This window comes from Lagenorhynchus albirostris, chromosome 8 (assembly GCF_949774975.1).
Source record: "Lagenorhynchus albirostris chromosome 8, mLagAlb1.1, whole genome shotgun sequence".
Classification (NCBI taxonomy): Eukaryota; Metazoa; Chordata; class Mammalia; order Artiodactyla; family Delphinidae; genus Lagenorhynchus; species Lagenorhynchus albirostris.
This window is the reverse complement of record NC_083102.1, coordinates 59,720,570-59,736,340: the sequence shown is the minus strand read 5'-3', so window position 1 is coordinate 59,736,340 and position 15,771 is coordinate 59,720,570.

Sequence of the window (15,771 nt, the reverse complement as noted above, 5' to 3'; positions counted from 1 at the left end):
GAGTCATAAATAAAAGTCAGAAGAAAACCTGAGCAAGAATCCAGAGGATTCAAGTCCCAGTAGTGTATTTTGCATCATATTATCCAAGTTCCAGCAAAAATCACATGGATGTTCCTTGCATATGAATATGTCCTTTGTGGGAATTGGAACCGTTTTATTATTATGTCAAACCTTTAAAAGTCAGACATGCACTTTAAATTGATTTTTGGGGGTAGGTTTTGACCTCTCTTGTTACTACTGTCACACGCATGTGCAAGACAGCTGATGGGAGAGGATGTGTACTTGCCTCCAAGTAATTACATGCTACGGAGCCTCATCATTTCTGGTTCTTTAATCCAAATTTCTTAACCAACTCCTTTCAAATTGGATCTTTAGTACAGCCATTCTAATTCTATAGCTCCAAAACAAAGTCATTTTAAAAAATATTTATTTATTTATTTTTGCTGTGTTGGGTCTTCGTTTCTGTGCGAGGGCTTTCTCTAGTTGTGGCAAGCGGGGGCCACTCTTCATTGCGGTGCGCGGGCCTCTCACTATCGCGGCCTCTCTTGTTGCGGAGCACAGGCTCCAGACGCGCAGGCTCAGTAGTTGTGGCTCACAGGCTTAGTTGCTCCGCGGCATGTGGGATCCTCCCAGACCAGGGCTCGAACCCGTGTCCCCTGCATTAGCAGGCAGATTCTCGACCACTGCGCCACCAGGGAAGCCCAACAAAGTCATTTTTAAGCTATTTGAACTTAAAATATTTGGAAAAAAAATCTGAACGATTTCTGAAAGCACAAAGCAGGTATTTTCTTCAAACTCAAGTAACTGAAATAACTGAAGATATTTAGTTCAAATTGCAAATAAATTCACCTTTGGACTGAGACAAGGCAAGAGAAATATCAGACCCAAAAGTCAAAAGGAACATTTTGGAGTAAGTTATAAACAGAAAATAGGGATCTAGAATGGAAAAGATGAACTCAACAATAAGATGGGATCATGACACCTTGGTAAGTATTTTTTATTATGTTTTAAAACTCACTGTGCTAACCCAGGACTTTATTTTCACTGACTCTAATTGAGAATATTTTAGTGATTTTGTGTGTGTGTGTGTGTGTGTGTGTGTGTGTTTAAAGGACCAGGAAATGATACTCTGTACTTTGTTATGTCTTGGTTCAGAGAAATTTAAAGCATATAGAAATCTTGGGCTAGATCTCTTCTCCATTCCCTGACTCTCCCTAGAACACTTATGCCAAAAATTACCATTCTCTGTGGTATCAGATTCTCAGGGAGAAGTAACTGTTTAGAGGAATTCATTTTCCAAATGCCCAAATTTCACCAGATTCAAATAGTGCTGATGTAAATAAATAAAAAGTGTAAACTTGAAAAGTGGATAAGATTATTAGATGTGCCTGTCGATAGGTAATTAGCACAAGCACATTTGTGATTTATTGGAAAGTTCAAGGGCAACTGGAATGACTTCTGTTATTCTGCAGTTGCACGTTGGAGTTAAATCCTGTGTTTTCTGGAGCTGCAAAAGTCTGTAGTATGATATTCATCATCATTTTAAATGTGTTTATTGAGTGGGAGGTCTCTAATTAGGAATCTGCTCTCATTCCAATTGATATTGGGTTAAAATGTACTTTTTCACCAGCTACTTAAAAAGAGTTCCTAATCCAGCAACTCCACCTCTGGCTATTTATCCAAAAAACAAAAACAAAAACATTAATTCAAAAAGATATATGCACTCCTGTGCAGCATTATTTACAATAGCCATGATATGGAAGAAACCTACGTGCCCATCAATAGATAAATGGGTAAAGACGATGTGGTATACATAGATACACACACACACACACACACACACACACACACACACACACACACACAATGGAAAATTACTCAGCCATAGAAAGAAAAGAGATCTTGCCATTTGTGACAAAGTGGATGGACCTAGAGGGAATTATGTGAAGTGAGGTAAGTCAGAGAAAGAAAAATACTGTATGATTTCACTTATATGTGGAATCTAAAAGACAAAACAAATGAACAAATATAACGAAACAGAAACAGAGTCATAGATACAGAGAACAAACAGGCAGTTGCCAGAGGGGAGGGAAGTTGGAAGAGGAGAGAAATAGGTGAGGGAGATTAAGAGGTACAAACTTCCAGTTACAAAGTAAATGAGTCATAGGGATGAAGTGTACATTGTGGGAAATACAGTTAACAGTTATGTAGTATATTTGTATAGTGACAGATGGTAACTAGACTTATAATAGTGATAATTTTGAAATGTATAGAAATATTGAATCACTATGTTGTGTACCAGGAACTAACAATGTGTTGTAGGTCAAGTATGCCTCAAAAACAAACAAACTCACAGAAAAAGAGATCAGATTTGTGGTTACCAGAGGGGAGCTGGGGGGAGAGGTAACTGGATGAAGGTAGTCAAAAGGTACAAACTTCCAGTTATAAGATAAATAAGTACTAGGGATATAATGTACAACATGATAAATATAAGTAATACTGCTGCGTGTTATCTATGAAAGTTGTAAAGAGAGTGAATCTTAAGAGTTCTCATCACAAGGAAAAATTTTTCTATTTCTTTAATTTTGTATCTATATGAAGTGATGGATTTCACTAATCGTGGTAATCATTTCATGATGTATGTAAGTCAAATCATTATGCTGTACATCTTAAACTTATATAGTGTTGTATATTATATCTCAATAAGACTGGAAGAAAAAGAAAAAAGGAAAAATAAAAAGTTCCTAAAGCCAATCATCAGTGTAAAAAAAGATTTAGGAGAATATCAAAAAATATTTGTTGACTGACAACGGAGAGGGTTGGGTTGGAACATATAATAAGTTTACCATTCTTCCAACTCAAAAAGTCTACACCCTATCAGGTTTATACTTTATCTATCCTCAGAGGGAGTGGGGTGGCTCTTCACACTTTGCAGTGATTTGTCACTCTGCCTAACTAACTGGCCAGTCTCTGATTTTCCCACAATTGCACTGTAGCTTCTAGCAATACCAGGTGTCTCGCTTTTCTGCAACCTGTCTCCATGCCTGTACCCTTGCTGTTCTTTCTCTGTCTGAAGTGTCCTACTCATTAATCTCAGCTTTGAGTCAGGACTCAAATGCTACTGCCTGGGTAACGGGACATTCTCCTCTCACTCCCAGCATATGCAGGTAAGGTAATCTTCTGATTGTATTTGCTGGCTGGTTTGCATGTCTGATTCCTCAGGAGACTGAAATATTCTTGGGGGCAGGTGCTTTGTGTGTCTGCATTTTTGTAACCCTGAAACCTGGCATAGTGCTTTCACACATGGTATGTGCCCTTGAAATATTTACTGAGTGAATGAGTATATTCCTTGGTGTAAATCATAAACATAACTTTATACTGCCCATATATCTTATAAGATTTCTCATATCTATCTCTTTCAGGTATAATTTTCTTTACATAAGTGATGCATGCCTAAAAACATATTTTTAATTTTGTGAATTTAATAAAATTCTAGATCCATGCTGCATTGTCCTATAAAGGAGTTGCTAGCCACATGTGGCTATTTAAATTTAAATCAGTGAAAATTAAATAAAATTAAAAAGTCAGTTCCTCAGTAGCAGCACCAGCCACATTTTAAAAGTGTTCAATAGACACATGTGGCTTTTAGCCACTGTATTAAACAACACAGACAGAGAACATTTCCATCACTGCAAAAAACTGTATTGAACAGTGCTACCTTAGAGAAACTGGATATCTTTGGTAATGTTTCAAATTCTTCTGTAAAGTAAATAATCATATTCAAACTAATTACCTTTGAACATCTGAATGCTAATATAGCCAGGTTTTAAAATACTAGTCTTAGATATGTTACATTCTCTGGTACAGACAAATCTTTTACAAATATTTTAAACAGTCTATATTTAAATGTAAAAAGTGTTCAGAAAAATAAAATATTGAGACTAGTGAGTCACACGATGACCTAGGTGCACCATTTTCTTATTTCTCCCTCCTGAGACACCAATAAAACTAAGCAAAAAAATGTTTTAAGTGCTCTCACTCCACAACATGAAGAGAGTAAGACAAGGATCATCAGTGGACAAGGGGATTCAAGAGGTTTATGAAATATAGAAAGTTGATGAAGCATACTGGAGAAAGTGGCAGCCTATACTGTACCTGGAGGGGTATAAGTCACCACACTTGGAAACATTTGATGCAGAGGGGGTCAGGAATGAGTTGTGCAGCAAAACAGGAAGATTTGTTAAAAGTCTGTCAGTTGGAGAGAACCTACAGCCTGGCACAATAAAGGAAAAGTTACCTATATCTGTCTCATTCAGGCATTTTAAAACATCAGGGGTAAAGAGAGTATGGAGAGAGACAGAAAGAGGCACTTACAAGATAACTGCCTGGCAAGAAGCTTCTCATTAGCAGCCCTGGGTACTGGAAGATAATGCAGCAAGGCTCTCAAGGTTTTTTAACCATTAGGTAGGAGGATAGAATACATTTTCAGACATGTTCCATACATCTTTTCTTAGGAAGTTACTAGAGCATATTCTCCACCAAAACAAAAGAGTAATGAGTAAGGCATATGCTCCTTTGGTGGACTGGACTATTGCTTCCTATTGTTCACATCTCCCCTGTCATTGACGTATACATTCATGTCTACATTTCCCTACTCCTTTGATGTTGGGGTTGCCCATGTGATTTGCTTTGGCTAGTGGGACACTGGTGGATGCCGCATGAGCAGAGGCTTTCAGTATGCTTATTTGGCGTGTCTTGGTCTTTCTCTTTCTTCTTCCATCTTCCATGAGAAGAGCGTGCCCCAAATAGCTGCTGGTACCACATGAAAGACACATGGAGCAGTCTTGAATTCAACCCACATTCTGAAGCAGAGTGAGAACAGTAAATGTTTGTTGTTACCACTGAGATGTCAGGGCTGCTTGTCAGGCAGCATTACGGTTACACAGCATTTTTGTAGTAATAATTATTAAGAAGCTTTCAGGAACAATTAATCCAATTTGAGAGTACTGACATTCCTCCTCTAGAATGGTAACTGTGCAGCAGACCTGAAAGCAACTGGTCCAGTTGGGAATATGAGGATTAATGGCTCTGGGAGGGAGATCTTCAAGAAATAAGAAGAATCAACAGAATAGAAGGTATGATTGAGACCTTGGGAATATAGTTAAGGCAAATGGAAGAGCACAAAAATGGGAAATCCATTCCAACTGAATTGCAGGAGCACAGCAGTCATGATATTGGACTCTTTAGAAAAGGGGTCTTGATCCTATTATATTATTAGCTCTGTAGTGAACACTATTTATATAGATGTAATTAAGTAAGATCCATTTATAGTCCCCCCCCGCATGGGTATACACTTATATCCAAACTCCTCAGGTTGTGAACATTAAATGTGTACAGCTTTTTGTATGTCAATCATACCTCAATAAAGTGGTTTACACACACACACACACACACACACAAATGATTAAAAGAGAAAACAAAGCAGAGGAACAAAAAGGAAACAAAACAGACAAAAAGCCAAAGAGGGAAAAAACTAACTATGGTAAAAGTCCCTCAGGTCATCAAAAACCAAATTCCTGAGCTAGAACGACCAGAAACCTAGGCCCAGCCAGGGATTTGTATAGGTGCTTGGAATTCCATAAAAATGGCTCTTTATGAGGTAACAGCAAGAAATGAATCTATGAAAGCTAGGGATAAAATACAGTGGTTTTCTCACTTTCTGGTCTCAAGACTCTTTTATTCTTTTTTTTAAAAAAGAGACACCTGAAGCGCTTTCTTTTTATGTGGGTTATAGCAATTGGTATTTACCTTACGAGAAATTAAAACCTATAGGATGCTTCAGTGGTCTTTTCATTTCTAGTTTGAAAACCTATTATAATTTTGGTTTTTAAAGAGCTCATTAAAGTCTACACTTAAAACATTAATTCTTTTGTCCTTAAACTCTGAATGATTGGTCTCAACGGACGACTTAGCTGGCATCATGATACTATATGAAACTGTTCCATTGTGTAAGACACAATAAGGTATATCATTAAAATCTGTAAAGTTACGAGGAAGATAGCTTTTGACATAATTTTATTTCTTATTTACAGTTTTGCCCAGTTTCTTTGCAGTAGATTCCTTTTCCATGAGCCCAGATAGCCTGCTATGTCCATTCCTGTATCTTTATTTATTTATTTATTTTTCAATAGGTTTGTGGGGTTTTTTTTTTAACATCTTTATTGGAGTATAATTGCTTTACAATGGTGTGTTAGTTTCTGCTTTATAACAAAGTGAATCAGCTATACATATACATATATCCCCATATCTCCTCCCTCTTGCATCTCCCTCACACCCTCCCTATCCCACCTCTCTAGGTGGTCACAAAGCACTAAGCTGATCTCCCTGTGCTATGCGGTTGCTTCCCACTAGCTATCTATTTTACATTTGGTGGTATATATGTACGTCCATGCCACTCTCTCACTTCGTCCCCAGCTTACCCTTCCCCCTCCCCATGTCCTCAAATCTATTCTCTACATCTGCGCCTTTATTCCTGTCCTGCCTCTATGTTCTTCATAACCATTTTTTTTTTAGATTCCATATATATGTGTTAGCATATGGTATTTGTCTTTCTTTTTCTGACTTACTTCACATTCCTGTATCTTTAAAGGCAGAGGTTGCAGCTGTGGGGCAAGAAAGCAGCAATTTGTCTCCTCTTTCTTTTTAAGCCCAACAATTCATCGTGCTCGTGTCTGACTTATTCAGCATTGGTAGGGGAGAATCCGGGTGCTGGACATGTCTCCAGTATCTCAGAGGAGGGAACTGAGGAGTCCCTTTATTTATTCCTTCACTAATGCTCTTCCTTTCTTCATGTAGATCTGAGTTTCTGACCTAATCATTTTCCTTCTCTCTGAAGAATATTTTTTAACATTTCGTGCCAGGCAGATCTATGGATGAAAAATTCCTTCAATTTTTGCCTGTGAAAATCTTTATTTTTCCTATACTTTTGAAGGATAATTTTACTGGATACAGAATTCTAGGTTGGTGGTTTTGTTCTTTTCTCCATGCATGGTTTCTGAAGGAAGGTCTGATGTCATTCTTATCCTTGTTCCTTTATAGATAAGGTTCTTTCCCCCACCTCTCTGGCTTCCTTAAAGATTTTCTCTGTCTTTGATTTTATAGAGTTTTAGGTATTTTCCTAAATAGTGTTCTCTGAGCTTCCTGGATCTATGGTTTTCTTTATGTCATTATACTGCGCTTTATTATGAAACTTTTTATCAGATTTAAGTTTTTAAAACATAACATGTAAAACTAATTTATTTTTAAAATAACTACAGCATTTTCCAACCAAATAATGCTCTATAACATCTTTTCATATTTAACATTCTTTTTCAATCTTTTTAATGATCCCCTTCACATAAATATCTATAAAAACACCTAATTTACTTTATTGTTTCTTAAGAGTCCAAACCCTCACAGTAGTTAAATCTGAGTCAGTCACTTTCCATTATTTTGCAATAGCCAAAAAAAACAAAAACAAAAACAAAAACCCTCTAGGCTGAAAGTTGACTTAAACTTATTTTAGCTGCAAAAGAGCAAAATAAAAATTTCCTTTTTTGTATTGGCAAAATTTAAAAATATCATATGATCAAGTTATCCTTATAGTTTTAAAAACATGATTGTTTTTAATGTTGCAGTAGTTGGATGTTGGGTAGCCCATGGGAACAGGTATCAGGGTAGCGGGGGAGGTGGCTCTTATTCAGGTCTGTTCAAAGGGGAGTATCCTCTTGAGCCTTGGTTCTCCATCTGTAAAATATGCATAGTGCCTGCTCTGACTCTTCACAAAGAAAGAAAAGAAATATTCCTGATTTGGGGAGCTGTAATAGCCCTGAGAGATCATTTTGTCAATTTTGATGAGAAAACAGAGGCAAAAGTGGGTTGAAAACTTGCTCAAGGGCAAATATCAAGGGAACACATAGAATCACTGTATTTACATTTGGCATTGACAGTGCAAAGCTAATGTTTTTATTTTTATAACCCCAGTGCATCCTGTGTAAACTCATTATAACAGTATGAGCCTTATGGGCCACTTACATTACAATAACATATTTCTCAGACAGAAATCTGCTGGTATGGAAAATATCTGCTTTTTTAAATGGGATCAATCTCCACCTCCATAAGCTGTCCAATAACTGCATTATCAGTTCCTACATCTTGTCTTTTCTGATAGTTACCAAAATCTTTGGGTATATTTTTCATAATATTTATAAGCTGAGTCAGGGTCAGTGAGTTGAAAGCTGAGGTAGGAGTTAGCAAGATGGATGAGATGGGTATTCTGGACATAACAACCCTGATGGTTGAAGGCACTGAGATGGGAAAGAGTAGTGTGTTCACCACATTACAAGTAACTTGCTTCTGGACTCATCCTCTTTTGTTAAAGCCATTCGTCTGTGCTCTCCTTCCTAGAGGCACAAGGAAGAATTTGTTGGGTGGGTGGGTGGGGGCATCCTCGATTTCTTACCCGTCTCACACTTAACAGAGGTCCTACTGATTCTGTTAAAGATTCTGGAATGTGCCCCCTTGTGTTGTTGATTTTACCACAGTCTTAGTTCAGGTCAACACTTTTGCTTAAATAACTAGTTACTAGATTACAATTAGCCTCTTAACTAGCTCACTGCCCTCACCCAATTGACTCTCCACAAACATCATTATGTTTCTCAGTCACTTAAATGCTTTCAACCTAAAGATAAAGACCAAATTCTTTATTGTGACATTTAAGGCTGATTCCCAGTGCCCGCTCTGGCCTTGCCCTGTGCTCCTGCCCTGCGAGCACTCACACTGCTCTAGTTTACTGGCCTTTGCTGAGTCACCGGCTCTTCCGGTGATGCTGTCCTTGTCCTCCCCCTTTTCTCACATGGCTAATAACAAATTAACCTTTTCTCTCCTTCCTTCTCTCTCTCTCTCCCCTCCTTCACTTCTTCATTCCACAAATATTTATTGACACTCTTCTATGTGCCAGTCATTGAAGGTGCATTAGTGAGCAAAACAGAAAAAGCTCTGCCCTCAAAGACCTTACACCCGTGTGTTTGTGTTGGGGGTGACAGAAACGAAGTGTATTAACTAATAAATAATGCTGTATGTTAGAAGATGATAAGTGCTGTGGAGAAATAGTAAGCTGTAAATGGAAGGGGAGGATGCAGGGAGAGATGTCATTTTAAATAGAGTGGTCAGAGTAGGTCACACACACAGAAGATGGCATTTCAGCAAAGAATAGGATGAAGTAAGGAAGGGAGCCATTTGGTTATTTGGAGAAAGGATGTTCCAGGCAGAGGAAGCAGCCAGTGCCAAGGCCTGGCATGTTCAAGGAGCAGCAAGAGAGCTAGTGCATCTGGAGCACAGTGAGTGAGGAGGACTCACAGAAGAAGAGGTCAGAGAGGTTCCTGGGGGACCTGACAGCCATCTAGGTAGTGGTAAAGACTTCAGTTTTTATGCTGAGAGAAACTGGGACCCAGTGAAGGCTCTGGAGCTGAAGAGAGACATTATTCGACACACGTTTGAAAGACAAGAAGTAGGGAGAGCGGTAAGGAGGCTACTATAGAGGCTTCCCTGGTGGCGCACTGGTTAAGAATCCACCTGCCAATGCAGGGGACACGGGTTCGAGCCCTGGTCCAGGAAGATCCCACAGGCCACAGAGCAACTAAGCCCATGTGCTACGACTACCGAGCCTGCCCTCTGGAGCCTGCGAGCCACAACTACTGAGCCCATGTGCCACAACTACTGAAGCTGGCGTGCCTAGAGCCTGTGCTCCACAACAAGAGAAGACACTGCAATGAGAAGCCTGTGCACTGCAACGAAGAGTAGCCCCTGCTCGCCGCAACTAGAGAAAGCCCACGCGCAGCAACAAAGACCCAACACAGCCAAAAATAAATAAATAAAATAAATAAATTTATATAAAAAAATAAAATAATGCAATAGATAGATGGTGGTAGCCGGGACCAGGTGGCAATAGAGGCTGATGAGGATTGGTCAGATACTGGGAGTGTATATATATTTTTTGCATTTTAAACAATTTTAAACAAAATATCATTGAATAAACTTGACTCTTTTTGGTGTACAGGTCAATGAATATTAAAACACATACAGATTTAAATAGTTACCACCACATTCAGAATCTAGAACAGTTCCTCAAACTCCTAAAACTCTCTCAACCTAACCCTTGTCAAACACTGTTCTCTATCACTATAGTATGGTATTTTCAAGAATGTCATATAAGTAGAATCATATAGTAGATAACATTTTGAGACTGGCTTCTTTCACTTGGTACAATGTCTTTGAGATTCATTCAGGTTGTTGCTTGTGTTCATAGTTTGTTCTTTTTCATTAATTAGTAGTATTCCATTATATGGCTGTACCACAATTTGTTTATCCATTCACCTGGTAAAGGACAGTGGGTTGTTTCCAGTTTGGGGTGATCATGAACACTGCTACTAGAAAGTTAGTGTATAGGTGTTTGAATGAACATATATTTTTATTCCTCTGGGATAAATGCTCAATAGTACAAATTCTAGGTCTTATGGTAATTGCATATTTAACTTCATAAGAAACTGCCAGATTATTTTCCAGAGGGGCGTACCATGTTACAGTACCATTAGCAAAGTAGGAAAGTTCTAGTTGCTTTATATTCTTGTCAGCACCTGGTGCTGTCAGTATTTTTTATTTTAACCATTCTAATAAGTGCATTAATAGTATTTCATCATGGTTTATATTTGCGCCTCCCTAATTCCCTAATTTGGGAATTAGATGGCTTCACAGGAGAATTCTATCAAACATTTAGAGAAGAGTTAATATCTATCTCTCTGAAACTATTCCAAAAAATTGCAGAAAGAAGGAACACTCCCAACCTCATTCTATGAGGCCACCATCACCCTGATACCAAAACCAGAGAAAGATATCACAAAAAAAGAAAATTACAGGCCAATAACACTGATGAAAATAGACGCAAAAATACTCAACAAAATACTAGCAAACCAAATCCAACAATACATTAAAAGGAGCATCCATCATGATCAAGTGGGATTTATCCCAGGGATGCAAGGATTCTTTAATATCTGCAAATCAATCTGTGTGATATATCACATTAACAAACTGAAGCATAAAAACCATGATCATCTCAATAGATTCAGAAAAGGCTTTTGACAAAATTCAAAACCCATTTATGATAAAAGCTCTCCAGAAAGTGGGCATAGAGAGAACTTACCTCAACATAATAAAGGCCAAATATGACAAACCCACAGCCAACATCAACCTCAATGGTGAAAAACTGAAAGCATTTCCACTAAGATCAGGAACAAGACAAGGTTGCCCACGCTCACCACTTTTATTCAACATAGTTTTGTAAGTCCTAGCCATGGCAATCAGAAAACAAAGAGAAATAAAAGGAATCCAAATTGGAAAAGAAGAAGTAAAACTGTCACTGTTTGCAGATGACATGATACTATACATAGAGAATCCTAAAGATGCTACCAGAAAACTACTAGAGATAATCAATGAATTGGATAAAGTTGCAGGATACAAAATTAATATACAGAAATCTCTTGCATTCCTATACACTAAAAACAAAAGATCACAAAGAGAAATCAAGGAAACAATTACATTTACCATCTCATCAAAAATAATAAAATACCTAGGAATAAGCCTATTTAAGGAGACAGAAGACCTCTACTCTGAAAACTATAAGATGCTTATGAAAGAAATAGAAGATGACACAAAGAGATGGAGAGATATACCATGTTCTTGGAATGGAAGAACCAATATTGTCAAAATCAGTATACTACCCAAGGCAGTCTACAGATTCAATGCAGTTCCTATCAAATTACCAATGGTGTTTTTCCCAGAACTAGAACAAAAAATTCTAAAATTTATATGGAAACACAAAAGACCCTGAATAACCAAAGCAATCCTGAGAAAGAAAAATGGAGCTGCAGGAATCAGACTCCCTGCCTTCAGACTATACTACAAAGCTACAGTCATCAAAACAGTATGGTACTGGTACAAAACCAGAAATATAGATCAATGGAACAGGATATACAGTCCAGAGATAAACTCACACACCTATGGTCAACTAATCTATGACAAAGGAGGCAAGAATATACAATGGAGAAAAGACAGTCTCTTCAATAAGTGGTGCTGGGAAAACTAGACAGCTACATGTAAAAAAAAATGAAATTAGAACACTCCCTAACACCATACACAAAAATAAACTCGAAATGCATCTAAGACCTAAATGTAAGGCCGGACACCGTAAAACTCTTAGAGGAAAACATAGGCAGAACACACTTTGACATAAATTGCAGCAATATCTTTTTTGATCCACCTCCTAAAGTAATGAAAATAAAAACAAATATAAACAAATGGGACCTTATTAAACTTCAAGGTTTCTGCACAGCAAAGGAAACCATAAACAAAACAAAAAGACAACCCACAAAATGGGAGAACATATCTGCAAAGGAAGCAACCAACAAGGGATTAATCTCCAAAATATACCACCAGCTCATGTGGCTCATATCAAAAAAACCCAACACAATCAAAAAGATGGGCAGTAGATCTAAATAGACACTTCTCCAAAGAAGACACACAGATGGCCAAAAAGCACATGAAAAGATGCTCAACATCACTAATTATTAGAGGAATGAAAATCAAATCTACAATGAGGTATCACCTCATACCAGTCAGAATGGACATCATCAAAAAGTCTACAAACAATAAATGCTGTAGAGGGTGTGAAGAAAAGGGAACCCTCTGACCCTGTTGATATGAATGTAAGTTGGTACAGCCATTATGGAGAACAGTACGGAGGTTCCTTAAAAAAACTAAATATAGAACTACCCTATGATCCAGCAATCCACCTCCTGGGCATATATCCAGAGAAAACTCTAATTTGAAAAGATACATGCACCTCAAAGTTCACAGCAGCACTATTTACAATAGCCAGGACATGGAAGCAACCTAAATGTCCATCGACAGATGAATGGATAAAGAAGATGTGGTACTTATATACAATGGAATATTACTCAGCCATAAAACAACAATGAAATAATGCCATTTGCAGCAACATGGACGGACCTAGAGATTATCATAATAAGTGAAGTAAGTCAGACAGAGAAAGATAAATATCATATGATATTGCTTATATGCAGAACCTATTAAAAATGATACAAATGAACTTATTTACAAAACAGAAATAGAGTCACAGATGTAGAAAACAAACTTATGGTTACTGGGGGGAAGGAGTGGGAGGGATAAATTGGAAGGTTGGGATTGACATGTATACACTACTGTATATAAAACAGAAAACTAATGAGGACTTACTGCATAGCACAGGGAACTCTACTCAATACTCTGTAATGACCTATATGGGAAAAGAATCTAAAAAAGAGTGGATATATGTATAATTGATTCACTTTGCTGTACAGCAGAAACTAATACAACATTGTAAATCAAGCATACTCCAATAAAAATTTTAAAAAAGAAACTGCCAGACTCTTTTCCAGAGGGGCTGTACCATGTTACAGTCCTACTAGCAAAGTATGAAAGTTCTAGTTGCTTTACATTGTTGTCAGCTCCTCATGCTCTCAGTATTTTTTATTTTGGCCATTCTAATAAGTGCATAACAGTATTTCATCATAGCTTAACATTTGCGCCTCCCAAATTCCCTAATTTGCATTTCCCTGTGCACCTATTAGAATGGCTAATGATGTTGAACATCTTTTCATGTGATTATATGTTATTTATATACACTCTTTGGTGAAGTTTATAGTCAAGTCTTTTGCTCACTGGAAAAAAAATTGAGTTGCTTGTTGTACTACCATTGAGCTTTGAGAATTCATTACATACTCTGGATACAAGTTGTTGTTCGATATAGTTTTGTAAATATTTTCTCCCAGTCTCCATCTTGTCTCTTCATTCTGTCAACTTCCACAGAGCAAGCGTTTTTTTAAATTAAATTTAAAAATTTGAGATAATTGTAGGTTTATACACAGTTTCAAGAAATAATGCAGAGGAACCGCATATGCCCTTTACTTAGTGTCAGCCAATGGTAACAGCTTGCAAAACTGTTGTACGATATACAGCCAGAATGTTGGTATTGAAATAATCAAAACACAGAGCCATTCCATCACCACAGGCTCTCTCATGTGGCCCTTTTGTAGCCTTATCCACTTCCCTCCCAGTCCTACCTCCTCCTTAACCCTGATGACCACTAATCTCTTCTTTATTTCCATACATTTTGTTACTTCAAGAATGTTACATAATATAGAATCATACAATATGTAATTGTTAGGATTTACTTTTTTTCACTCAACATAATTCCGTGGAGATTCATCCAAGCTGTTGTTTGCATCAATAATTTGTTCCTTTTTTTGCTGAGTGGTATACTCCATGATATGCATGTACTATAAATTTGTTTAACCATTCACCCACTGAAGGACATCTAAGTTGTTTTCAGTTTTGTTATATTATATTATGAACACAGTTGCTATGAATATTTGTATACAGTTTTTATGTGATAAGTTTTCATTCCTCTGAGATAAATACCCCCAAGAGTATAACTGATTGATGACATAGTGGTTGCATATTTACTTTTTTAAGAAACTACCAAACTGCTTTCCAGGGTGGCTGTACACTTTATATTTTCACCAGCAATATACGAGTGATCTAGTGTCTCTGCATCATTGTCAGCAGAGAACGCTCACTATTTTTCATTTTAGTCATTCTGATAAGTATGTAGTGATATCTCTTGTGGTTTTAATTTGCATTTACCTAATCACTACTGATGTTGTGCTTTTGTTTGCCATCTGTATATCTTTTTTGGTGAAATGTCTATACATGTCTTTTTCCCATTTTCTAATTGGATTGCTTTATTTTTTCTGTTGAGTTTTGAGAGTTCTTTATCTATTCTGAATACTAGTCTTTTGTCAGATATGTGGTTTGTATATCTTGTTGTTTGCATTCTCTTTAATAGGGTCTTTCATAGAACAACAGTTAAAAACTTTCCCCCTCCAGCTTTATTGAGATATAACTGACATATAACATTGATAAATTTAAGGTGTACAATGTGATAATTTGATGCATGTACATATTGCAAACATTTTAAACCTTGATGAGGTTTGATTTATCTGATTTTTTTCCTTATGGATCACGCTCTTGGTGTCAGGTCCAAGAGCTCATTGCTTAAACTCTGATCATGAAAAGTATCTTCTAAAATTTTTATAGTTTTACATTTTACATTTATATCTCTGGTGCAGTTTGAGTTAATTTTTGCATATACTATGAAGTTCAAGTTGAGGTTCATTTTTGGGCATATGGATATCCAACTGATCCAACACCATTTGTTGAACACACTATCCTTTCTCCATTGAACTGCCCTGGCAACCTTGTCAAACATCAGTTGGCCATTTATTGGTGTGGATTCTAGTTCTGCATTCTCTGCTTGGTTGCACTGATCTATGTGTCTGTGATTTATCTCTTCATCAACACTACACTGTTGTAATTACTGTAGCTATATAGTGAGTTGTAAAATTGGTTAATATGATTCCCTCAGTTTATTCTTCTTTTTCAAAATTGATTTTGCTGTTCTAGGTCCTTTGCCTTCCCAAAAAACTTTTATTTATTTATTTATTTTTAATTTTTTTTGCGGTACGCGGGCCTCTCACTGTTGTGGCCTCTCCCGTTGGGGAGCACAGACTCTGGACGTGCAGGCTCAGCGGCCATGGCTCACGGGCCCAGCCACTCTGT